The sequence below is a fragment of the Gopherus flavomarginatus genome, chromosome 1, assembly GCF_025201925.1.
Source record: "Gopherus flavomarginatus isolate rGopFla2 chromosome 1, rGopFla2.mat.asm, whole genome shotgun sequence".
Classification (NCBI taxonomy): domain Eukaryota; kingdom Metazoa; phylum Chordata; order Testudines; family Testudinidae; genus Gopherus; species Gopherus flavomarginatus.
This window is the reverse complement of record NC_066617.1, coordinates 313,602,506-313,615,248: the sequence shown is the minus strand read 5'-3', so window position 1 is coordinate 313,615,248 and position 12,743 is coordinate 313,602,506. Positions and strand designations below refer to the sequence as shown.

Here is a 12,743-nt window from a genome sequence, read left to right as displayed (position 1 = left end):
GTCGGCCGGGGGTGCAAAGACAAAAATGGGAATGACTCACCGGGTCATTCCCTCCTTTATGGTGTATCTAAAAATAGAGTCAGTCCTGCCTAGAATATGGGGCAAGCGTACTAGAGAACCAGAGAGCACAGCCGCTCCGTGTCAGATCCCGCAGAAATGATGAGCTACATGCCATTCTAGGGGGTGTCCCTGCAACAACCGCACCCATTGCTTCCCTGCTCCCCCAACCCTCCTGGGCTACCGTTGCAGTGTCCCCCCATTTGTGTGATGAAATAATAAAGAATGCAATAAGAAACACTGACTTGTTAGTGAGATAAAATGAGGGGGAGGCAGCCTCCAGCTGCTATTAGTCCAGGCAGGACATTAAACGGTGCGGGAGAGAGGAGCCCAGCATCCTGCTGCTATGATAGTCCAGGCAGTACAGAATCTTTTCTTTTCACATGAAAGGGAGGGGGCTGATGGAGCTCAGCCCCCAGTTGCTATGATGAAGACGGTTACCAACCGTTCTGTACCATCTACTGGGAATGACCAGGAATCATTCCTATTTTTACCCAGGCGCCCCCGGCCAGCCTCACCTGAGGCCAGCCAGGAGCACTCACAGGCTGATGATGACTACAGATAGCAGTCATATTGTACCGTCTGCCACCGGGGAGAGGAGGGGAGCGGATACTGCTCTTCACTGCCGCAGCATTGCGTCTACCAGCAGCATTCAGTAGACATAGGCTGACATTGAAAAAAGTTAAGAAACAATTTTTTTCCCTTTTCTTTCACGGGGGGGGGGAGGGGGTAAATTGACGAGCTATACCCTGAACCACCCCGGACAAAGTGTTTGACCCTACAGGCATTGGGAGCTCAGCCAAGAATGCAAATGCTTTTCGGAGACTGCTGGGGACTGTGGGATAGCTGGAATCCTCAGTACCCCCTCCCTCCCTCCATGAGCGTCCATTTGATTCTTTGGCTTTCCGTTATGCTTGTCACGCATAGCCTGGAGATTTTTTTCAAATGCTTTGGCATTTCGTCTTCTGTAACGGAGCTCTGATAGAACAGATTTGTCTCCCCATACAGCGATCAGATCCAGTATCTCCTGTACGGTCCATGCTGGAGCTCTTTTTGGATTTGGGACTGCATCGCCACCCGTGCTGATCAGAGCTCCACGCTGGGCAAACAGGAAATGAAATTCACAAGTTCGTGGGGCTTTTCCTGTCTACCTGGCCACTGCATCCGAGTTCAGATTGCTGTCCAGAGCGGTCACAATGGTGCACTGTGGGATACTGCCCGGAGGCCAATACCGTCGATTTGCAGCCACACTAACCCTAATCCGATATGGTAATACCGATTTTAGCGCTACTCCTCTCGTTGGGAAGGAGTACAGAAACCGATTTAAAGAGCCCTTTATATCGATATAAAGGGCCTCATTGTGTGGACGAGTACAGCGTTAAATTGGTTTAACATGGCTAAAATTGGTTTGAACGCGTAGTGTAGACCAGGCCTTAGGTACCACAAGTACTCCTTTCTAGTGGTTAAGCACATGAAAACAGGAGTTCTGGGTTCTTTCCAAGTAGGCTGCTTCTCTACTAGTTTTCCATCCCTTTAAATGTATTTGAATTGACTTTGGTTATAGAAAGACTCAAGTTATGTATTTGCCTATGTTTTTCTCTATTTTCAAAAAATGAAATATTTATCAAATTATTTCTTTGGGGAACCTGATCTCTTGAACGCTAATTTTTTGAGACAAGATATGAGCCACTGAATACAGGGGTTAATAGTGCAAGCACTGAGACTTAGAGTACAATAATATTCTAAAACTAGGGACTTTTCTTGAATGTGCAAAAACTGAGGTCATTATCCACGAGTTCCAGTTGGAGTAATCAATGCTTAAAAAAAGAACTTTGTACCCAAAACTCAGTTTTATCTATTGATAAGGTTTATCTAAGTGACTTTCGTTTGTAAAGTAACTTTACTCACATTATCTGAGATGTTATATTGCTTCTCAAATCTTTTAAACAGTATTTCAGATCAGTAGCCTCTCCACCCATGAATACTCTTCACAGGAACAGTTTTAGTGCACACATTTTTTAAAATGCCCACATAAATTTATTGCTCAAGAATCTGAGTGATGTCACTGGATACATAGTACAAATTCAAATAACAAAATAATAACATTGCCTTTCTTTTGGGGATCTTAAAGTGCTAACTAAGATAGATAATACCGCCCCATTTTATTAAGCTGGAAATGGAGACATGATCTAGTACCACTAACTTGTCCAAGAAGACACAGCAATCCACGACAGAGTCAGGAATAGAGCCGAAGTTTGATTCTCAGTTGTCCTCCCCTGACTCTAACCATTAGACCATGCTGTCATGGTAATACCACTTTACTGAGTTCAGAAACTGAGTTTTAAGAAAAAAAGTTTAACATATGCACCCAGCCAAAATTCAAATAGCCTTTAAGTATCAGTAGCTTTCTGAACCAGATGTACACAACTTAGAATTGCATTCATGAGGACTGGGTTTTCATAGATTCATAGACTCTAGGACTGGAAGGGACTTCGAGAGGTCATCGAGTCCAGTCCCCTGCCCTCATGGCAGGACCAAATACTGTCTAGACCATCCCTGATAGACATTTATCTAACTTACTCTTAAATATCTCCAGAGATGGAGATTCCACAACCTCCCTAGGCAATTTATTCCAGTGTTTAACCACCCTGACAGTTAGGAACTTTTTCCTAATGTCCAACCTAAAACTCCCTTGCTGCAGTTTAAGCCCATTGCGTCTTGTTCTATCCTTAGAGGTTAAGATGAACAAGTTTTCTCCCACCTCCTTATGACACCCTTTTAGATACCTGAAAACTGCTATCATGTCCCCTCTCAGTCTTCTCTTTTCCAAACTAAACAAACCCAATTCTTTCAGCCTTCCTTCATAGATCATGTTCTCAAGACCTTTAATCATTCTTGTTGCTCTTCTCTGGACCCTCTCCAATTTCTCCACATCTTTCTTGAAATGCGGTGCCCAGAACTGGACACAATACTCCAGCTGAGGCCTGACCAGCGCAGAGTAAAGTGGAAGAATGACTTCTCGTGTCTTGTTTACAACATACTTGTTAATGCATCCCAGAATCACGTTTGCTTTTTTTACAACAGTATCACACTGTTGACTCATATTTGGCTTGTGGTCCACTATGATCCCTCGATCCCGTTCTGCCGTACTCCTTCCTTGACAGTCTCTTCCCATTCTGTATGTGTGAAACTGATTGTTCCTTCCTAAGTGGAGCACTTTGCATTTGTCTTTATTAAATTTCATCCTGTTTACCTCAGACTATTTCTCCAATTTGTCCAGATCATTTTGAATTTTGACCCTATCCTCCAAAGCAGTTGCAATCCCTCCCAGTTTGGTATCATCTTGTTTTGGTTTCAGAGTCCACCAATTACAACAACAATGCTTAATCTTCTTTTAGGTAATTTGACAAAGAAATCAAATATTTTTGAGTCTCTGTGAGGCTCAGAGTAAGAACAAGTAAATCTGTGAGATCTTTCACCTTAAAAAAAAGTTTCCAATTCTTTAGGTACTACTTTTATCTTTGTTTTAGATTTCTTAACATTTAAATGATTTCCTAACACACTTTCAAGGTTTGACTCCATAATGCACCTTAGTACTATGGCTGTTGCTAAACTATCTGAAATACATAGTGTAACCAAACTTTTAAGCACCAAAAAATAATTATGAAATTGATAAATTAAATCAGATATTTTAATATTAAGAAGCTATGAAATCTTTAGAAAATATTCAATAATTGGATGTGTTCCTTTCATCCAAAGCAAGAATAGATCTGAAATTAACAGCTTTAAAAAGAAGCTGCAAGAACTTGCTTCTAGCTACCATTTTGTATTCACTCTGCCAGAGGTGGAAATCCCTGAGGCAGTTGTAAGGGTTTAGAACAGAGATGGGCAACCTGCGGCCCATCAGGGTAGTCTGCTGGCAGGCCACGAGAGAGTCTGTTTACATCGACCGTCCACAGGCACGGCCACCTGCAGCTCTCAGTGGCCGCGGTTCGCCATTCCCAAACAATGGGAGCTGCGTGAAGCAGTGAAGGCCAGCTGCTGCTTGCTGGAGCTCCCATTGGCCAGGAACGGTGAACCACAGCCACTGGGAGCTGTGGGCAGCCAATGTAAACAAATTGTCTTGCGGCCACCAGCAGATTACCTTGACAGGTCACATGAGGCCCGTAGGTTGCCCAGCACTGGTGGAAGCTTCACTTTCATTTGCAAAGGCGCTTCGAAAAGCCTAACACCCTTCTCGGCTCTCTGTGAGCTAAGATCAAGCGTGAATAGTCTTTTGGCTTCTCCAAGGCCGTGATTAAGTGTCTTGATGTTTTTGGTCTTTTAGCCTCAAGATGAAAACCTTGTCTGTGTCTCTGGGACCTTGAAGTCAAAACATTATCTGTTCTTATCAGTTTAATATCTGATATGTCCTTTATTTGAGGACTGTATATTAAATAAAGAAAAAAATCACTAGCATTCAGAACAATGAAACAATTTAGGCCTGCTAAAACAAAATCCTGACTAACTCAATGATAACTTAATTCTCCAAACCACATATTCCATAAAAGAATTGAAGATTACAGATCATAATTTCCAACCGATTGGATAGACCTTATCATGGTTTCATTGATTTAAATGTCTGCCTATCTTCAACTCTAGTTTAGTGACTCTACACACAACTGGGAGTGAACAGAGTGAATAGAAGTTGGATGCATGCAAAATATGACCCAATTTGGGCTTGCTTTCTGTATGGTTTCAGGCAAAGGAACAATAACAAAAGCAATGCTGAGGATTTCATTCAGATGTTAATACAGTCTGATTTGTTTTAATTCTTTAACTCAAAATGTGCATATTGCTTATTTATTTAACAGGACAAGTTTTTTTGTACTTTACTGATGTGTTGGAATAATACTATAACTTGATTTCCTCTGTTTAACATTAACACAACATTAATTTCAAAAACAGAACACCACTATAAAGCTGTGTGGGAGCCTGTCCTGTAAAGAATTTTAATCCCTTCGGCTAGAAGCTAAGACCATGGCAGATGGGTTAAAAAATAAAAACAGGAGACAAAGAAGCAGAAGAATATAATAATTATGATTGCTCATCAGCTCAGACTAGATGAGAGAAGTCTTTTTGATGAGATTTTATTCCAAATACCAGTATCACATATTTGTTATGCAAAAGTGAAAAATGGCTAATTTGCGCTACATCCCCAGTTTAACTCCAGCATAGCAATACCTGCTTTTACCAGTGCTGAATTTGGCTGCCCATAACTTTTCATTAACCTCCTTACTTTTCTCAAATGTGAATACAGAGTTGCTAAACTACACTTGAAGATCAGCAGACATGTTAAACCAATGACACCACAGTAAGTGCTATCTATCTATTTGGTACGTATGTAAGCACTAAATACAATTTATTTTTCAGTTATTTTCAAGTATCAAAAACTGTACTAGACATCTCCCAATAAAATATGATCAACGTCCCAAAAAGCTTACAGTCTAAATTCAATATGGCACTAGAAGTAAAGGTCAAACAACAAAGGAAGGAGACAATACCTATCAGAGAATGTTGTAATACAGAAATTGTTCTTGTTTCACTTGTTTTCTTTTCTTCATATTCATGTCTTGTAGGTGAGATAACAGAGTGATTTTTAGGGTGGATATAAAGAAAGGAAGATTGATGAAGAGCTCTGGAGAAGGCATTCCAAGTATAATGGGAACTACAGAAGCAAGATGCTCAAATTCATAGTTGCCCTATGTGATTTTTAGCAGCTAGACTGATGCAAAGGGGCTGTAGGCAGGTCTAATAATCACCTCACCATTTCTTAGGAATAGCCCTAGAACTGGGGGTGGGCCAGAGGAGGGGAATGCAGTTTGGAAATGAGAGGTGGTATAGCCGGGCTGGTATGTCTCAGCTGTTCTGCACCCATAAATAGGGGCCACTGCAACAGGGTGCAAGTTAGTGCTACCACCAAGCTGCCCTCGCCTACGCTGGGGACACCAGCAGCTCCTGAACAAGGGAATGTGCAAGGTGCACCTTGCATGTATCTAGCCTGAAGACATCTGAGAAACGAGACAAAAGGCTAGCAGCATTAGCACAATGAAGGCAAACATTTGTAGGCAGCAATTGATGAGAAAAGTCATAGTTGCTACAACTAAAAAAAGGGGATCTATAAAATACTATGTGCTTTTCCTGACATTCATGGAATAGGGAATCCAAACTCATTTCACTAGCCACCTTGCAAACCATTTTTTTGCACATTTAAAGTTTAACCACAAAGGTATGTTGTAGACCTTTACCTAAAGGATAGTGACCTTAGTTCTAAGTGGTAAGCACTAATGGGGCTAGCTCAAAGATATTAAGCAAACCGGTGATAGCATTCTGCAAACAATTTAGATAATGATTCAGCTGCCCTGTAGCTCTCGACATGTAAGCCAACCTTCCACATGAATAATTAAAAGAATAGCAATGGTCAGTTGTAGCTCTTTCTAGACTAGTTTGCCCTGACTAAAATCCAAGCCCCAAACATCTTTTTAAAAAACAATTTCAAGCTAACATAGTTGCATCAATTGTGTATTTAACCTAACTGTGTTAAACCCGTTTTTAAAAGCCATTCAAGATTACTTCTGTACATGTTCTAATAAATGGCTCAGAATGTCCCCATAGCAGTTATGCAGAAGTTTTTCTGTGTAGGACTCAACACATTTTATAAGAGTCTTTACAGCACAAAGAAAAATCATTCCCAGGAACTAAAGGGTTAATATTCAGTGCCTACGAGTAAATGAAATTCAGAAAAAAATAGATGTGTTCCTACTATCATCAGAGAGAAACGTTTGTACCTGAAATAATTAAGATTTGTCATCTGGATCTCCACAGTATTTATATTTCAGTGTGACTGTACAGTATTTGTGCAAGTCTCATGCAGTATTACTTTCTTTTTTAAATTAAAGGCAAGAGGCCCCAGACTTCAGAAGAAACAACCTGATTTCCTATCAGTAATTTCTCAAAGTGAAAAATCCAGCTCAGTAAGTACACTGTGCCTTACCCAGTCTGAACCATGCCTCTTGGAAATGATAATAATGAAACAGACTTTAAAATAGATTTTAAAAAAGCAACATACAGTAACAATTATAGTTTTTAAAGAATGAACCAATTAAGTTACAGGAGAAAATAAATTCTTAAAGATTCAGTATGTTCCTCTATTTTCAAATAGGGTGACCAGGTGTCTGGTTTTCAACTGGAACACCAAGTCAAAAAGGGGTCCTGGTGGCCATTGACTGTCCATTTGGCGGTGCCATGCAGCAAGACTGGCAGGCTCTCTGCTAGTCTCCACGCCACACAGCTCCTGGAGCCAGCATATCCCCCCTCTGGCTCCTACACATAGGGGTAGCCAGGAGGCTCCGCATTCTGCCTCAGCCCCAAGTGCCACCCCCACAGCTCCCATTGGCTGGGAACTGCGGCCAATGTGAGCTGCGGGGGCAATGCCTGTGGATGGGGCAGCACACATAGCTGCCTGGCTGTGCCTCCACATAGGAGCCAGAGGGGGAACATACCACTGCTTCTGGAGTTGCTTGAGGTAAGCGCCACCCAGATCCTGTACCCCTGAAGCCCCTCCCCATGCTCCAAACCCCTCGGTCCCAGCCCAGAGCCCTCCCTACACCTTAAACCCCTCATTCCCAGCCCCATATCAGAGCCCACATCCCCAGACGTAGCTCTCACCCCCTCCCATGCCCCAACCCCCTGCCCCAGCCCTGATCCCCTTCCCACCCTCTGAGCCCCTCAGTCCCAGCCCGGAGCACTATCCTACACCCCAAACCCCTCATCCCCAGCCCCACCCCAGTCTGCACCCCAGCTAGAGCCCTCGCACACACCTCACTCCCCAACCCTCCCCCCCTGCCTGGAGTCCCCTCCCACACCCTGAACGCCTCATTTCTGGCCCCACCCAAGAACCCGCATTCCCAACCCAGAGCCCATACCTCCTCCCACACCCCAACCCTCTGCCTCAGCCCGGAGCCCTCTCCCATACTCCAAACCCCTCGGCTTCACCCCCATCCTGGAGCCCACTCCTGCAACCCAATCCCCAGGCCCCACCCCAGAGCCCACATCCCCAGACAGAGCCCTCACCCCCTCCTGCACCCTAACCACCTGAGCCAGCCCAGTGAACATGAGCGAGTGAGTGAGGATGGGCAGAGCAAGTGACAGAGGAAGGGGGGAATGGAGTGAGCAGGGGTAGGGCTTCAGAGAAGCAGTGGGGCAGGGATGGGGCATGGTTGTTCAGTTTTGTGTAAGTAGAAAATTGGCAACCCTATTTTCAAGTATATTTCTCTGCAGCCTAAGTTGGGAGATAAATAACAAAACTTGAGCTCATTTTTTGAACCACACACATACCCAAAGAACACTGCTATTATACTAGAAAATTCTAATTTTGACTGTTTAAAAAATTGAGACTGTGTGTATCCTTCAAATTAAAAAGCACTTAGGATAGTCTTTTTCTTCAGCTGTTGGCTAGATATGACACCTCTTTCTGTTTAGATTTTTGGTTAAAGCTTCCTGCTGTGTAACGCCATTTCAAGTCTCAGGTGTTTTTAATTTCTTGGAAGAGCAAGCCTACACATTTAGGGTGACCAGACAGCAAGTGTGAAAAATTGGGACGGGGGGGAGGGAGAGGGTAGTAGGAGCCTATATAAGTAAAAGACCCAAAAATTGGGACTGTCCCTATAAAATTGGGACATCTGGTCACCCTGTACATATTGCATATGTAAGGAAATTGTTATTCTTGGAAACTTTGCAGTCAGCAGTTTTTAGAAACAAGGCAGTCACAGTCTGTTTCTAAGTTCTCTGAAAAGCCTTGATTATTCTGGAAACACGCAAAACCCAAAAACACATACCCAGTACGCCTACAAAGGAACAAGGTGCCAACATGAATTTCCAGGCTGCATTGCACATATGGGAGGCAGAGGGAGGGCTCAATTCTAGAGACAAGAAAGCGATCTGATTTCCTAACATAAGCAAGGATGTCAAAAATTACACTATTTAAATACTAGCATTATCTAACTCCTCCAACACTTCCTGACTCTAGAGCCCAGAATATAAATACATCCTAAAAATGCGTCATATTTTCTAAAACAAAAAAATATTAGAGTGAAGTTCGGCCTATAGGAAATACGTTGTTGGCATGGTATTATATCAAGGCTTGGAAGGAAAAATGCACAAAGCGTTTTATGCAAATCTTTATTATGGTTATTTGCTTTAAAAAAGTATTTGAGTCTAAAAATTGTGTGGAATTGAGAGAAACAAGAAAAATTAAAGATACTGGCAACGTTTCCAGTGTAGTAATACATTTTATACCTCTACTTCATTCTTTCTGCAAGGCCTGGGTTCTGATTTTGACACTTTTGTGTCTGACATATTATTGAGTGTGTCAAGCTTACTTATTTCCACCTAATATTCGCTTATGGCAGGCAAAAATCTGATAATCATATTCTGACTAGCTTTCAAAACAGAAACATCTGTGTGGCTTCTGAGCAGTTTGCTGACAGAGTTTAACAAGATGTCTACAGCTAATCAATTTTATTTTACAAGCAGTTATTCAACAATCAAGATAAAATACTCCATGAGAGCTGGAGGTGGTAATTCAGTCAGAATTAGGTTAACCAAAAAGGCATGAAAAAAATGTTTTGGCCGGTGACAATGTTAGTCTGTTTTCTCTGAAGAAGAACAAGACATTTCAAGATACAGGCAGAGAGATTCTATACACAGAACTGTGTATTCTTAAAATTACAGAGTAAAGCTCAAAGAATTGGAAAACAATAAATACACTTTATCTTGACATACTGAAATTAATTTCTTAATATTTTCTCATTTCATACCAATTTGATTTATATTAAAATATATTTTAGTTAACATTTTCTAACATCTACTAAATATATTTTTCTCCATTGTACTCCCAATTTATCATTTTCTCGGGGATGTTACTGTTGCTACTCTTTACACAATGCTGCAAAAAGCTGATCTGTCAACCTTTCTCCCAGCTACAACTTCACTCCCTCCAACTCTTGAAGGCAAACTCACTAACAACCAATCTACTCTTTTAATCTGCTGGGTCAAACACAAACTGTAATTCTGTAACGCAACCCTAGAGTCATGCTAGAATTAGTGTTTCATCATGAATCTGCATTAACTGTTTATATCTTACAGAGATTTGAGAAATACCACAGAACGGAAGGAACATACTAATCTTCATTCTTTATATAGTATGGATTTGCCCAAGTAAGTGATGGAGTCAAAAAATATGATATATTGAAATATGAGTTAGGGCATCCTGGATTCTCAAAGAGGCTAAAGGAATCTTGTTAATTACTGAAGCATGCTGTGCAATGCTTACGTGTTACTTTTTGATGATAGAATTAAGATATTCAGCTACAAGCAAGGTCAAGAAGTCCACCCGATCATCATAATTTATCTATATAACCTGAATTATGATGAAGTTGTAACCTAGCAGTACACATCTTTATTAGGGTTGCCAACTGTCTAATCGCACAAACCCAAACACCCTTGCCCTGCTCCCCAACCCAACCCTTCCCTGAGAACATGGCCCCATTCACTCCATCCCCTCTCCCTCTGTTGCTCACTCCCCCCCACCCTCACTCACTTTTACCAGGCTGAGGCAGAGGGTGGGGGTGCAGGCTCTGGGCTGGGAGGTGGGGCCGAGGGATATGGAATGCCGGAGCGGGCTTCGGGCTGAGCCTGAGGCAGGGAGGTGGGGTTTGGGAGGGGGTGAGCAGTGCAGGCTCCAGGAAGGAGTTTGGGTGCAGGAGGGGACTCAGGGCTGGGGTAGGGGGCTGCAATGGATGCAAGAGAAGGTGCAGTCTCCAGCCAGGAAGCACTTACCTCGGGCAGCTCCCAGAAGCAGCCACGGATCCTGGCCAATGGGAGCTTTGGAGTCAGTGCTTGGGGGGGCAGCATGCAGAGACCCCTGGCCATCCCTGCGCCTAAAAGCCGGACATACCAGCCACTTCCGGAAGCCATGTGGAGCCAGGGCAGGCAGGGAGCCTGCCTTAGCCCCACTGTGCCACTGGATTTTTGGCAGCCTAAAATCTCCCAGATTGGCTTCAGTAGCCTCCAGGAGATCAGCATGATCCCAGGAGATTTCCTGCCAATTTGGGAAGGTTGGCAACCCTAATCTTTATCTGAACCTCCATACCACCGGCAACAGGCTTCATGCAATATTTCCTCCAGCAATCTTGAATATTTTTCAGAAAAAGATTTAAAATAGTGGTTCTTAAATTACATCTGCAAAGCCCTTCTTGGTAGTCCACACAAATACGTCTTTTGAGAAGCAAACAATAGAGCAGTAGTACTGGAACAAGAGGTAGTTCTATGGGAGGATATTTCTCTTTATCCACAGAAGTTTGAGAACGTCCAATTGGCAGGTACCTTTAAAAATGCTATTTTTCTTTAAAGGGACAAGGTGGGTGAGCTAATAACTTCTCTTGGTGAAAAAGAGCTCTGCATAAGCCTGAAAGCTTGTCTCTCTCACCCACAGAAGTTGGTCCAATAAAGGATATTACCTCACCCACCCTGTTTCTCTAATATCCTGGGACTGACATGGCTACAACACTGCATATAACATTTTTCTTTAAGTATCAGAGGGGTAGTGGTGTTAGTCTGGATCTGTAAAAGCAGCAAAGAATCCTGTGGCACCTTATAGACTAACAGACGTTTTGGAGCATAAGCTTTCATGGGTGAAGTGGGTATTCACCCACGAAAGCTCATGCTCCAAAACGTCTGTTAGTCTATAAGGTGCCACAGGATTCTTCGCTGATTTTTCTTTAAAACAGCAGTGAGTGTATATACCTTCTTAAGTGAGTGAATGAACTAAACTAATACACAAATATTGGTTACCTTGAAGGCACAAAGAACAATTATTAAATGTTATCTTAGAAGTAATGACCTATTTAAATGGGATATTTGCTCATATAATTCTAGTTAGCTTCAACTTTCAGGAAGACATTAGAAAAAATGCCTGCAAATAATTAAGCATTGTCATTCTGAATTATCTGATAAATGAAGAGGAGAGAATAGTGATTCCAAAGCTGTGGAATGTTGCTGCACAACTATGCCATAACTGATCCTTATTGTTTATAGCTGAACTTTATCCCATTTTAGTCTCCTCTTAGCTTCTTAAAGATTTGATCCGGCTATTAGTAAATTTCGCTAGTTGCCTGAAAATTAGGATGTCTATGATGCTGAATTTAAAGGTAAAAAATGTTCAAATACAGAATGCCTGAAGTTAAACTCCTAAATGAAAATAGCCTGATTTCTGGAAGTGCCAAGTACTTGTGAATCCCACTGAAGCTGCAGGTGCTTACTATTTTTCGAAGTTTGGCCACTTCTATTCAGGTGCCCAAATATGGATTTTGGAATCTGATTTTAGCTTACCCAAGTTTGTAAATTTTGGCCATAAGGAAGAGAGAAAACAGAGTTATTGTAACTATGGTTTCTGAAGATATCACATGAGATTTCCCACTTTTGCATTTATCCTCCTGAGTAGGCTGGTCAGAATTTCCCAATGAAATACTGATTCAAGTCCAAAATGTTTTGCAGATATTCCTTATTATGTTACTAGCACCATCTTCTAATTATCAAAATTGCATTTTTAAAAATCTGTGCTAATATGCTTTTTGCTATTTATGTTG

The 12,743-nt window shown here is 42.0% G+C and overlaps 1 protein-coding gene and 1 pseudogene across 2 annotated transcripts in view; one reads left to right on the top strand and one right to left on the bottom strand.

Moving 5' to 3' along the window:
* Positions 1-12,743, bottom strand: part of RB1 (RB transcriptional corepressor 1) — a 192,254-nt gene that overhangs the window by 28,505 nt on the left and 151,006 nt on the right. The window lies entirely within an intron of this gene.
* On the top strand, positions 4,436-4,483 carry LOC127043404 (uncharacterized; annotated as a pseudogene).